Raw genomic sequence first — 12,237 nt, 5'->3', positions numbered from 1 at the left:
CATTATTGGCCTTCACCTTTAATGTAACTGCAATGTAGATTTTAGTCCACCAGTAATTTGATTTGTAATTGTGTGTTTGTTAATGAGAAAAGTACAGAGCCCCTTAGAGGACAGGGCGGGAATTAAAAATAAATAAATCGTTTTGCATTCCCTCGCAAAAAATTTTGTGCACCCTCGCAATAGTTTGCGTTCCAACGAGAATGTTATTGCGAGGGCATGCAAAACTATTTCAGAAAAACTTTCCAGTACTGCTCTCTAAGGGGCTCTGTAGAAAAGTACTAAAGACAATGAAAAACAGGATATGGTGGTATGAAGATTATATAGCTGTACATGCAGAGCAAGGGGTCAGGTTTTAGTTGGTTAGAATGGTCAGGTTGGCCCCTGCCGGTAGATCCCGTAATTACACTATTATGTAGGCGAAATCTTTTTTTTTTTTTCAAGCAATAAAAAGGCACAAATACTTTATTACATTTTAGTAGATTTTTTGCCAATGACTGGATGTTTTGGAGGCCTCTTAAAAGTGAATAAAAAAAAAAAACAATTCTTTATAATCAGTAGTGAAGTGTGACTGTGCCTGTTCTTTTTCCTGATGTCCAAAGTGATTTAATCACATGGCATTTCCGGTTCAGGTGATTTGCTCAAAATGGTTCAGGAGTGCCAATGAGAATAGATATCAAATCATGTACATAAAGGTTGTTTTGCGGCAGCTGAGCAACTGCTATTGAGGTGAATATGAATGCTAATGGATAGCTTTCTCCAGGTACTATATACCTCATTGGTACAGAAAGAGAGAGAGAGAAAGTTTGGTGAAAAGGTAACCATGGTAACTCTCTGCTAAGATTTGAAGAGAGAGAGAGAGAGAGAGAGGAGACGCTGCTGTGATCTTCCAGGAGAGTGATGCAGAACACAGGCGAAAGGGTTAATATGTTTCAGTGTGGCAGGTTAACCTTTTAGACAGAGAGGCCAACACCATATTTACAGACCAACTGGACACACACAGACATAACACATAGATGGAGGGAGCATGAGAATGAAAGAAAGGGGAAAATCAAAGAAAGGGAGGAGGACAAAGGCCTGGGGTTTAACGTAGGTATGTATTGAGAAAAAGCATCAGATAAAGGCAACGGCTCAAGGTGGGTTGAGAATTGAGGGCTCAACAATAAGGTTTTCTTTTTTTTTTTTCCTGTTGGCCCAGTCAGGCCATTAGTTCACATTTTTTATTGCCTTGCCAACATTTTCACAGGCCCCACCACAAAAAATGTCAATTTTATTTTTAGCAACATATTTTATATTGTAAGTGTCAGAAAAATGTATTTATATGTTTAATTAAACATTGTTTTCTACAACAGATAATTTGTTATAACTGGACATTTTACAGCTTTAATGTAAGGGTGATCGGTGCTAGTTGTTTCACAGGAAAGTTGTCACAAAGGCTATATCTAGCAGTGATTTTGTAGGTTTGTTTAAACACCTACTTCAAAAGTTATTCTTAAACTAACATCATTTATTGTGGATTCTATCTCCAAACTAAAATTCCAAAACCATCAGATTTCTTTTGGAGCATATTGTCACAAAAGGTCAACATGTGTTCAATGAATTTTATCTTTTTCCTTGGGAAAAAAAGTGGAAATGTTCAATAGCTGTTTTGTAGACAAGAATTCAAGGTATGCGTCTATACAGAAATTTACTTTTAAAAATATACTTATTCTGAGAAGTATGACTAAACAAGTTTGACAACTAGCCTAGTCTATAACGTTACCTTGGTAACATATTTACATTAGCAACATTTGCAAAGCAATGTTCAAAACATCACAGAAAACCAAATGTTTACATTTGCAAGGTATAAAATCAAATGTACATGATCAGTAAAACTAAGATCACTGGAACAGAAAAACTGACCTTAAAGGGCAAGAGACTGTTTCGTCAACCAGCTTTTAACTCTTCACACTGGCCCCTGGCCATCCTTATTATTGAGCCCTGGGGTTCGAGTTAGTATTAGGCAGGACCATAACAGGATCACCTTGTCTTGTGTATACGCTGCAAACAAATTTTTTGCAAAGGGAGCCAACAACTCAAACCACATTTCCCAACATACTCACAGCTGACTCAATTTCCTGTCATCACTGTCATTTTGGACTCCGTTTCCCATCAACATCACAGCAGATGCCATCTCCCATTATAAGCACTTAATTGGCAGTTGGCACTCTTAGCTAATTGTAGCTCATGTCAATCATGCATGAAGATGACACAACACAGATAGATAAAATAAGGTGACTGTAATTTCCATGATGATGTTTTAATAATTGCTTTATGGTGAGCGCCCTTGCCCAATTCTTTTGACTCACAAAACGCAATGTTGCAAACATTGATATGCAGTAAGGAACGAGTAAGGCAGGTATTGCTGCAGGTAGTTGTGACTGTATTAGTGATGCTTGAGTTCCAGTGTTTATAGAATAGGGCCTCGGGCATGGGTTCCTGTTATATGACAGCTCTACAAATGGCTTTGCCCATAACAGCATGCTAATGCTTACAGTAAAACACTGGTTATGGTCACAGTCAAGCAGCAGCTGGGGACGTCACATTTATTCCCTTGAATGGAGTATCTGTTTTTGAGCCTGGGCTCATCTTTAAATACATCTTGTATTTGTTTTCATTAAGGAGTAGGTCTTATTTACTAACCAAAGGTCACTGTGTATATGTATATATAAGCAGAAATTAAATAATTAAGGATCAGTTTTCACACCAAATGCGACGTGATTATGAGAGGCGAATTGCAGGCAAATGGCCCTTTCCCATAGAAAGCAAAGTCAGTATTTACCGTTAGCACATTTATGCCTTTACAATAGATGGTGCTAACTGACAAGCAATTTTGCCCCAGTACGGTAGGCGGCTCAACGCACCTTTGAGCTGGCCTGCCCTCCGCCCATCACCGGGTGAGAAGAAATAACCACTTGACAAGTTTGCAAAACAAACAAGAAAAGCAAATGATTCTCTAGTGAGCAGATTAGGGCTGCAACTAACGATTATTTTGATAATCGATTAATCTAATGATTGTTAGAACAATTATTCGACTATTCGGCGATTATTGCAACGATTAATCATTAGCTCTTAACCGATTATTCAGCTTGTGCCCTGGCTTAAAAGCTTGTATTATACATGCTTACTAACAATAAAAGAGGACAAAATCATATTTTTAAAATACCTCAATGACATTCCCTGAATAAAAGGGAAAAATACTTTTTAAGTTTAATTCAGTAAAGAAATTCATTGCAAAAAATCCTATTGTTATCAAGTGTTTTTGTCGTTTTCCATTTAAAATTGTCTAAAAATCTTTAAAACAAGATATATTTACTTGAGAAGCACCATGTAAGATATTTAGACTTGCTTTAAGAGATTGTATCTGAAATATAAGTGTATTTTTTTCACTTGGTTATACTTCTGCGAAGACAAAATATGCTTCTATTCAAGATTCTCTAAAAGCAAGTCTAAATATCTTATATGCTGCTTCTCAGGTGAATGCATCTTTTTTAAAGGATTTTTAGATATTTTAAAATATTTGTATTTTTAATATTATATTCAACATTCTCAGATACATTTTTTTTTCTTCTGCAGTATAGCTGCTAAAGAAAATGTACGTTGTTTTAAAGGTCTTTTAGATATTCATATTGGAAAACAAGCCAAAACAAAAACAAATCAAAAACGTATTTTGTTGCAGTGTATAATGGGGAGAAGACTACTCTCTCTCATTTTTCTGTTCACTTCAGTCCATCTTTATCTCACAAAAAAAACAAACTCTCTCTTATTAATAAAGCTGCGTATTGCTAGTTTTCTTCACGATAAGAAATGCACAGTGACACATATATTATGATTCAATAAGCCGCGAGCCATCACATTATAATCAGAGGTGTATAGTAACGAAGTACAAATACTTCGTTACTGTACTTAAGTACAGTTTTTTAATATTTGTACTTGAGTATAAATATTTCTTTGGACTTTTACTTTCACTTCACTACATTTTGAAGAGAAAATGTATACTTTTACTTAAATAAATTTCTCCAGACACTTTCGTTACTTTTGCAACTGAACACCGCAAAAAAATAACAGCTGTATGTGCAAAAATGCATGCAGATCGGCAACAGTGATGTGTGATTCGTTGAAAAAATCATTTGAGTTGAATCTTTTAAATTTTATTCCTTTGAACTGAACAAAAAGTTTCAAAAAGCGGTCTGAATGATTCTTTTTGCGAATCACGAATCTGAATCAAAATCACAAGCGAAGCGCACGCCAGATTACGCGTTCCGTCGTCTGTCTACACTGGGGAAGACAAGAAACCGTTTTTTGGACTAATTAATTGATAAGTTCAGGCTTAAACATTATGAAAGCTGTTAAATAATGAAGTTATGTGCGATCAGTCTCCCACCTTTCCAGGAGACCGATTCATATAAAAGTCAATCACATGCGTTAAAATTGTTACATTTAAACAAGGTATGATGTGTATGAACAGTGGTGAATTCTCAGGGCCAAAGCCTTCTCTGCTGGCCTAACATGCCAAATAAATAAATATTTTTCATCCTTTCATCCTCAGTCACCTTTTTTCGTATGTATTTTTAATCGCTTTCCACTCTTAATGAATCTACAAACAAATAGAGAAAAACGAAAAGTTTATCCAGTCAGAATTTATTTATTGATGCTTACAAGCGAAGTGTGACAGCTGTTTCACAAATCGCATGCCCACCCCTTTAGGCCTTCAGAATTTCCACAGAATCACTCAACAGTGCAAATGAATGGGCAACTAAAGTCAGATTATCAGATTCATCAGCCAATCAGATTCATCAGCCAATCAGATTGATTTATTTGTTCTTGGTGGGTGTGATCTTTAGGATATATCCCAGTTGAGGCCTTCTAGCTGGCCTTGAGTGACACAATCACACTTTAAGTGATGTTCGTAATTTGAAAGCAAAGAGTGCCAGATCTTGCTGACGAGTCGACTGTCATTATTGCCGCTATCGCCATTGAGAAAGAGATCCTTATGGATTTAAAAACACGAGATGTTCTGCATGTGATTGCTTAATTTATTAAACAGGAAAGGAGGACTGATTTTCACTTCAAGTAAATTGGTGAGTGTTTTTTGCATTGTTATAGCAACATCAGGAGTTTTCTAAGTGTAAATTAGGCTGCTGGAGCATTCAGTGTCGGATCAAGTTTTGAAAAGTAGTGCTGCGTTCCATTCAACTCGGAAAGTTGGATTTTACAACTTCCTACTAGGAAAAGTGCAATGGAATGCATCTTGAAGTCAGAATTACAACTTGTAGGCTCGTGCAGAAATTTTCAACTCCGATTTCACCGAGGTGCAGGGGCATGATGTCACACAAACATGTCGATCTCAGGGAGATATACAAAGTAAGTGATAAACATTCACTTTATTAAGTAATATCAATAAATTAGTTTGTTTCCACATTACATGATATTAAAGCTTGTTTAACAAACGCCTGCAGAAACAGGTGTATAAAACATTATAATCTCTTTTGAAAATCGTACACCTGAAGCACAAATGCTAGCACTGCAGCATTGTTTATTAGTTGGGTTGTTAAGAGACATCTCTAATGAGAGTCAAACGCCTGCTAAGCTAACGGGAGTGCTGCAGTTTTGTTTCCTTAAATGTCATCTTCTGAATATCGGGGAATGGAATGCATTTATGGTCGGAGATATCACATCCAACTTGAATGGAACGCAGCATATTCGTGTACTCTGAAGAAACGAAATTTATTGCAAGCAACATTTAAATCGCAAATATTCTTAGATATATTTTTCCAGGTATTATAGACCTCCTTGGTAGATTCATATGAAAAATTATGATTTTTGACATTCCTTTCACAAAACAGTCATGCTGCAGTTAAAAATAGGCTTGCTTGAGCATTAAGTGTCATTTCAAGTTCTGGCTTTCATGCGTGGAGGTGTTTTTAAAATGTCAGTTGGTATTATTAGTTGACTGCCACGTAATGTATAATAGGCATAGCGTCTTATTCATTGTGAAACTGTGTTTTCTTAATGGGATGAATCGCACTGAAGGCCTAGACTTAAAATGCATGGCCCACAGCTGTGTATGAATAATTACCAGCTCTCATGAAAATGTCCAACAATATTTATTTTTATTTTAAACACATTTATTTTATGAAGATGTAATTGGTCTTTGCCTAAGCAAAACTAGTTTTCTGGTTGTTGCTAAAGTGTTATATTTGCTTTGTAGCACATTTATGCTACAGTATGTGGTAACTAGGGTTTTCTGGATGAATGCTAGCAAGTACGTAGCAGCCGCGGGGGACATGGGGGACACGTCCCCCGCATTCTTTAAAGACGTGATTTTTGTCCCCCGCACTTTTCCAAGCTAAATCCATAACAAGTCCAAATGGATTTGTATACAGTATTCTTTGCATTTTGTTACTTTGGGCTGATTAAGCGACCATTCAGCCAATCACAGGTGAGTTTCATGAGCCGAAACAACCCTTACGTTAATAAGCCATCAATCAGACAGTCTAATCAATGTGGCTCCATTCATTTCTACAAAGTTGCTTACAACAATGCTCATTTATCCGTGTTTTTTATCGGCATTGATGTTGATCTAAATTAATACTCTAGAGATGAGGAACACATAAGAGTTATTTATCAGCATATCGTTCTTGATTGGCAGCATTACGTGAAATGCACTTCAGAAATAAAAAACAAAGGACAATTCTTCTTTTAAGCACGCATTGTAAGTGGAGTTTATATCAGCACATGAGTCTTCAAAAAGTTATGCTTTTTACATTATGTTTGTGAGGTAATAGTTTGACTGATTTTTTTTGCCAATTTAAGCAGATTACTAGATCTGTGTTAAATATGTAAAGCTATTTTTAATATCAACTCCTGTTTTTTACCTATTTTTTTTTACCTATATGTTGGTGTGCAATTGACAAACTGTAGGAAAATAAGATAGACCTGCTGTGTTCTTAGAACACTTCGGCATTTAACTGAAGTGAATAGATATGTAGACACCCTTTTTTATACATTAAAATGTACAGACTTTATTGAAACTCATTATAATTATTATAAGACTATTGTCTTTTGATAAAAGTCATGCTCAGCAGCTCACAAACTGTAGGGATTTAGATTTGCTTTGTTCTTATAATTCATAAAACCTTTACTAAAATCTCTTTTTTTTAGGTCTGTAGACATACAAATTTTAAAGGATTAAAATTTTATTTTGATTGTTGATTCAGTGACTAACTCATTTCACACAAAACACTAATTTGTCACCACCTTCTGGCATCACCAAAATGGTCACTGAATCATTAAATAGAACTGAACGAATTTTGGTGAACATAGTCAAAACACTCGAGCCGCTTGAATACATTTAAATCCCACAATGCACAAGCACAGAGTAAATTTTTTTATTGTGCATATGCACAAATGTCATTATTGTAATTGATTAAATAATTTATTCAGGACCAGCTTGTGCTCAGTCTTTTATTGTCATGTGTGAAACAGAAGCAAGTGCTCCACAAGATGCCCTTTATTTGTGCAGCTAATTTTGCTAAATTTTGCAATTATATTACAATACTTGAATCTTTAAAGTACTACAAATATTAAAAGTAAATAATATGTATATATTAATATAATACTTATATCATACTTATATATTAATTTGTACTGTAATACATTAATACTGCACTGTAAGTGTTGGGTCTGTGCAAGCTACCTACTGACAGCTGCACTGCAAAAAATTGTTTTCAAGATAAGTATTTTTGTCTTTTAAGTCTTGTTTTGAGAGAAATCTAATCAAATTTAGTGAGATTTATGTTTGAAACAAGAAAAAACTGTTTGCCAATGGAGTAAGAAAAATAAACTTAATTTAAAGAGAAAATGTCCTGGTTACTTTCGAAACCTCCGTTCCCTGCTGAAGGGAATGAGACGTTGTGTCGATGTAGTGACACTAGGGGTCGCCCTTGGGAGCCCCAAACACCTCTGATCTTTGAGAAAAGGCCAATGGGAACTGGCGAGTGGAATTTGCATGCCACTCCCCCGGACATACGGGTATAAAAGGAGCTGGCTCGCAGCCACTCATTAAGGTGCTGCTAGGGAGACCTGCTCCTCGTCCTCCCTGACCTTGCACAGCGTCTGTGCAAGTAGGCTCACTGGGGGGAATGCATACTTGCGTAGCCCCTGGGGCCAGCTGTGTGCCAGTGCATCTGTGCTGAGGGGATCCTCGGTCAGGGCATACCAGAGCGGGCAGTGGGAGGATTCCCGGGAAGGGAACAGATCTACCTGCGCTTGACCGAATCGACTCCAAATCAGCTGGACCACCTGGGGGTGGAGTCTCCACTCTCCCCTGAGCGTAACCTGCCGCGACAGTGCGTCTGTTGGAGATGTGAGTGGCTCGCAACGACTTGAGCCGCTGCTGACTCCAGAGTAGGAGACGGCAGGCAAGTTGCGACATACGACGAGAGCACACACCGCCTTGGCAGTTGATGTACGCTACCATCGCCGTGTTGTCCATCCGGACCAACACGTGCTTGTCCTGGATCAACGGCTGAAGCCTCCGCACGGCGAGCAATACTGCCAGCAACTCGAGGCAGTTGATATGCCAACGCAGTCATGGCCCTGTCCAGGAGCCGGCAACTGCGTGCCCGTTGCACACGGTGCCCCAGCCAAGCTTGGAGGCGTCTGTCATAACCACGATGCGCCTGGACACCTGCACTAAGGGGACCCCTGCTCACAGAAATGCAAGGTCTGACCAAGGGCTGAACAGGCAGCGGCAGATAGGCGTGATGGCCACGCGATGTGCCCCGCGGCGCCATGCCCATCTCGGGAGTCGAGTCTGAAACCAGTGCTGAAGCGGTCTCATATGCATCAACCCGAGCGGCGTGACCACTGCCGAGGACCCCATTTGCCTCTGAAATTGTTTCAGTGGGACCGCCGTTCTCTGCCTGAATGCCTTCAGACAGTTCAGCACTGACCCCCATCATAGAGACCGAGTCTAACTCCATGCCGATAAAAGAGATGCTCTGAATCGGGGAGAGCTTGCTCTTTTCCCAGTTGACCCGAAGCCCCAGCCGGGTGAGGTGACTGAGCACCAAGTCCCTGTGCACACACAACAAATCCCAAGGGTGAGCTAGAATCAGCCAGTCATCGAGATGAGGATGCAGATGCCCACTTCCCTTAGCGGGGCAAGGGCTGCCTCTGCGACTTTCGTGAAGGCGCGAGGTGACAGGGACAGACCGAAGCGGAGGACCTTGTACTGGTATGCCCGGCCCTCAAAAGAAAACCGCAGGAAGGGCCTGTGTCAAGGTAAAACCAAGACATGGAAGTACGCGTCCTTCAGGTCTACCGCCGCGAACCAATCTTGATGCCAGACACTTGCTAAAATGCGTTTTTGCGTCAGCATCTTGAACGGGAGTCTGTGCAAGGCCTGGTTCAGTACTCGCAGGTCCAAGATTGGCCGCAACCCACACCTTTCTTTGGTATGATAAAGTAGGGGCTGTAAAACCCCTTCTTCATTTTGGCCGGAGGGACAGGCTCTATCGTGTCCTTCCGTAGAAGGGATGTGATCTCCACACGCAAGGCAGCGGTGTTCTCGCCCATCACCGAGGTGAAGTGAACGGCGTTGAACCTGGCGAACTGAATTGCATAGCCGAGTCGGACGGTCCTGGTCAGCCACCACAACAGGTTGGGGTGTGCAAGCCATGCCCCCAAGCTCCGGGCAAGGGGGACCAAGGGAACAATCACGTCAGACGTACTGGCGGGTGGGGGCGGAGTGGTGAGGCGGAGCCTGAGGTGCCACGTTGGGGGGCTCGAGCCTGAACTCGTGGCCGTGCTGAGTCTGGGGACATCGAAACACTTACCTGGCTCCTTATACCCACTCTCAGGGGTGCTTCGAAGCCTTCCTCGGGTTCTTAGCGGCAGGCCGTGAGACGGGTGGCGTCTGCTTCCTGCAGGTGGCTCCACGCCAGGGCCGGCCTCCTGGGGTGGGCTGCGGCAGAGCCGGTGTTGCTTCTGCAGGGGGACGCCCTTGGCAACGAGCAGACGGGGTGCGGGATCTTGATCCATGCCATGGCAGAATGTGCTGGATAGCCTCCGTCTGCTTCTTAACCATCGAGAACTGCTGGGTGAAGTCCTCGATGGTGACGCCGAATAGGCCAACCTGGGAGATGGGGGCGTCAAGGAATCGTACCTCGTCAGCCTCCTTCACCTCGACCAGGTTGAGCCAAAGATGGCGCTCCTGGACCACCAGGGTGGACATCACCTGCCAGAGAGACTGCGCCGTGACCTTCATTGCCCGGAGGGCGAGATCGGTAGCCGAGCGCAGCTCCTGCATCAATCCCGGGTCAGAACTACCCTCATGCAGTTCTCTCAGCGCCTTGGCTTGGTGCACTTGCAGGAGAGCCATGGCGTGCAGGGCGGAGGCGGCCTGTCCAGTGGCACCATAGGCCTTAGTCGCCAGTGACGACGTAAGCCTTCAGGCCCTGGACGGGTGTCTCAGACGATTCCACCAAGTGGTGGCGTTTTGCTGGCACAAGTGCACCGCAACCGCCTTATCCATCTGGGAAATCGCCAAGTACCCACTGGCAGCCCCACCGTCGAAGGTAGTGAGAGCGAGGAGCCCATAAATTGGGTCCGGGCAGTGAAAGGTGCCTGCCACGATCTCGTGAGCTCATCATGCACCTACGGGAAGAAAGGAACTGTGGCGCGGCCGTGAGCAGCACTCTGAGCCCTGGAACCAATTGTCGAGCCGCGAGTGTTCAGGGGGAGTGGAGGGTTCAGCTCCACGTCGGCCTGCGACGGGGCGACCACACCCGTAGGTGGGAGCCCCGTCGAGTCCTCTGCATCAGACTGAACCCACCCGCTCTCCGATGCTGCAATCTAGAGCTCATCCGCTTCGCGAGCCCTGAATGAGATCGCGAATTTGCCCTGAGACGAGCCGGCGATCTCATCGCAGACCTCGACTGTGGCAAACGAGCGTGCTGGGGAATGGGAGGTCCGTGGGGGGTTACACGGTGGAGCGGCTCCCATTGGAATCCCCAAATCGCTCCCAGTGCTAACCGCCGCGGCCTCAAACCTGTAGGTAGAAGGACCGCAGCAGGGAGCCGTTGGGGTGGCTTTCCCTCTGAGGAAGGAAAGCCGTGACCGCAACATTGCCATGGTCATGTTCTCGCAGTGAGAACATGACCCGTCCACGAACACCGTCTCCGCGTGGGCAGCACCTAAGCACATGAGACAGCAATCGTGGCCGTCAGAAGCGGAGAGATAGTAACCGCAACCAGGAATTATATACAGACAGAAAGGCATCTTTAAAAAGACGCTCCATCTGTGCCACTCTTTTAGTAGGAATATATACTCTTTTATTAGGAAGAATATACTCTTTTAGCTGCTGAAGCACCCAGGGGCGTTCTCTACACACCACCGGTGCAAGAGGGGGAGAAACCGCTTTAATGCGCCATAAATCCAATAGTTTTCGAGGTGAATGGATCAGCGGAGGAATTCAGCTCGCTGAAACACAACCGCTCGGCTCCAAAGAAAAAATCTGAATGAGTGGTTGTGAGCCAGCTCTTTTCACTCCCGTATGTCTGGGGGAGTGGAATGCAAATTCCACTCGCCAATTCCCATTGGACTTTTTTCAAAGATCAGAGGTGTTTGGGGCACAACGTCGAGTGAGTGACAGATAGGGAACAAGTTTATTTTACTTACCCCATTGGCAGATTTTTTTCTTGTTTTGAGTCTAAAGTTCACTAAATTTTGTCAGATTTATCTTAAAGCAAGACTTAATATCTTATCCCATTTTGCTTGACAAGTAAATAAATCACGTTTTAAGAATGTTTAGATAATTTTACAGGAAAACAAGACAAAAATACTTATCTTGAAAATCATTTTTTGCAGTGTGTATCCCCCACACACACAAATCTCTATTCTGGTCTCTAATATGACTCAACTCCCTCCTTCAATGTTCCAATTTTTATGGACTGTGGTGTTCATTTACACTCATCCCATAAATATGATCTTTCTGATGTGACTTGAATGCGCCATTAAAGGGATAGTTCATTTTAAAATGAAAATTCTCTCATAATTTTCTCACCCTCATTCGATACAAGATGTGTATGACTTTAATTTTTTTTTCTGCAGAACACAAACAAATAAAAGATTTTCAGAAGAATAGCGCTGTTATGTAGGTCAATTCAATGTAAGTGAATGGTGGCCAGACCTTTG

General features: G+C 42.2%; 1 protein-coding gene across 4 annotated transcripts in view; it reads left to right on the top strand.

The window, feature by feature from the left end:
* The window catches only part of LOC127452282 (leucine-rich repeat-containing protein 4B-like), a 74,423-nt gene that overhangs the window by 46,477 nt on the left and 15,709 nt on the right, over positions 1-12,237 (top strand). The gene's annotated exons all lie outside the window — the stretch shown is intronic.

Source organism: Myxocyprinus asiaticus, chromosome 14 (assembly GCF_019703515.2).
Source record: "Myxocyprinus asiaticus isolate MX2 ecotype Aquarium Trade chromosome 14, UBuf_Myxa_2, whole genome shotgun sequence".
Lineage (NCBI taxonomy): Eukaryota > Metazoa > Chordata > Actinopteri > Cypriniformes > Catostomidae > Myxocyprinus > Myxocyprinus asiaticus.
This window is presented reverse-complemented; position numbering and strand designations above follow the sequence as displayed.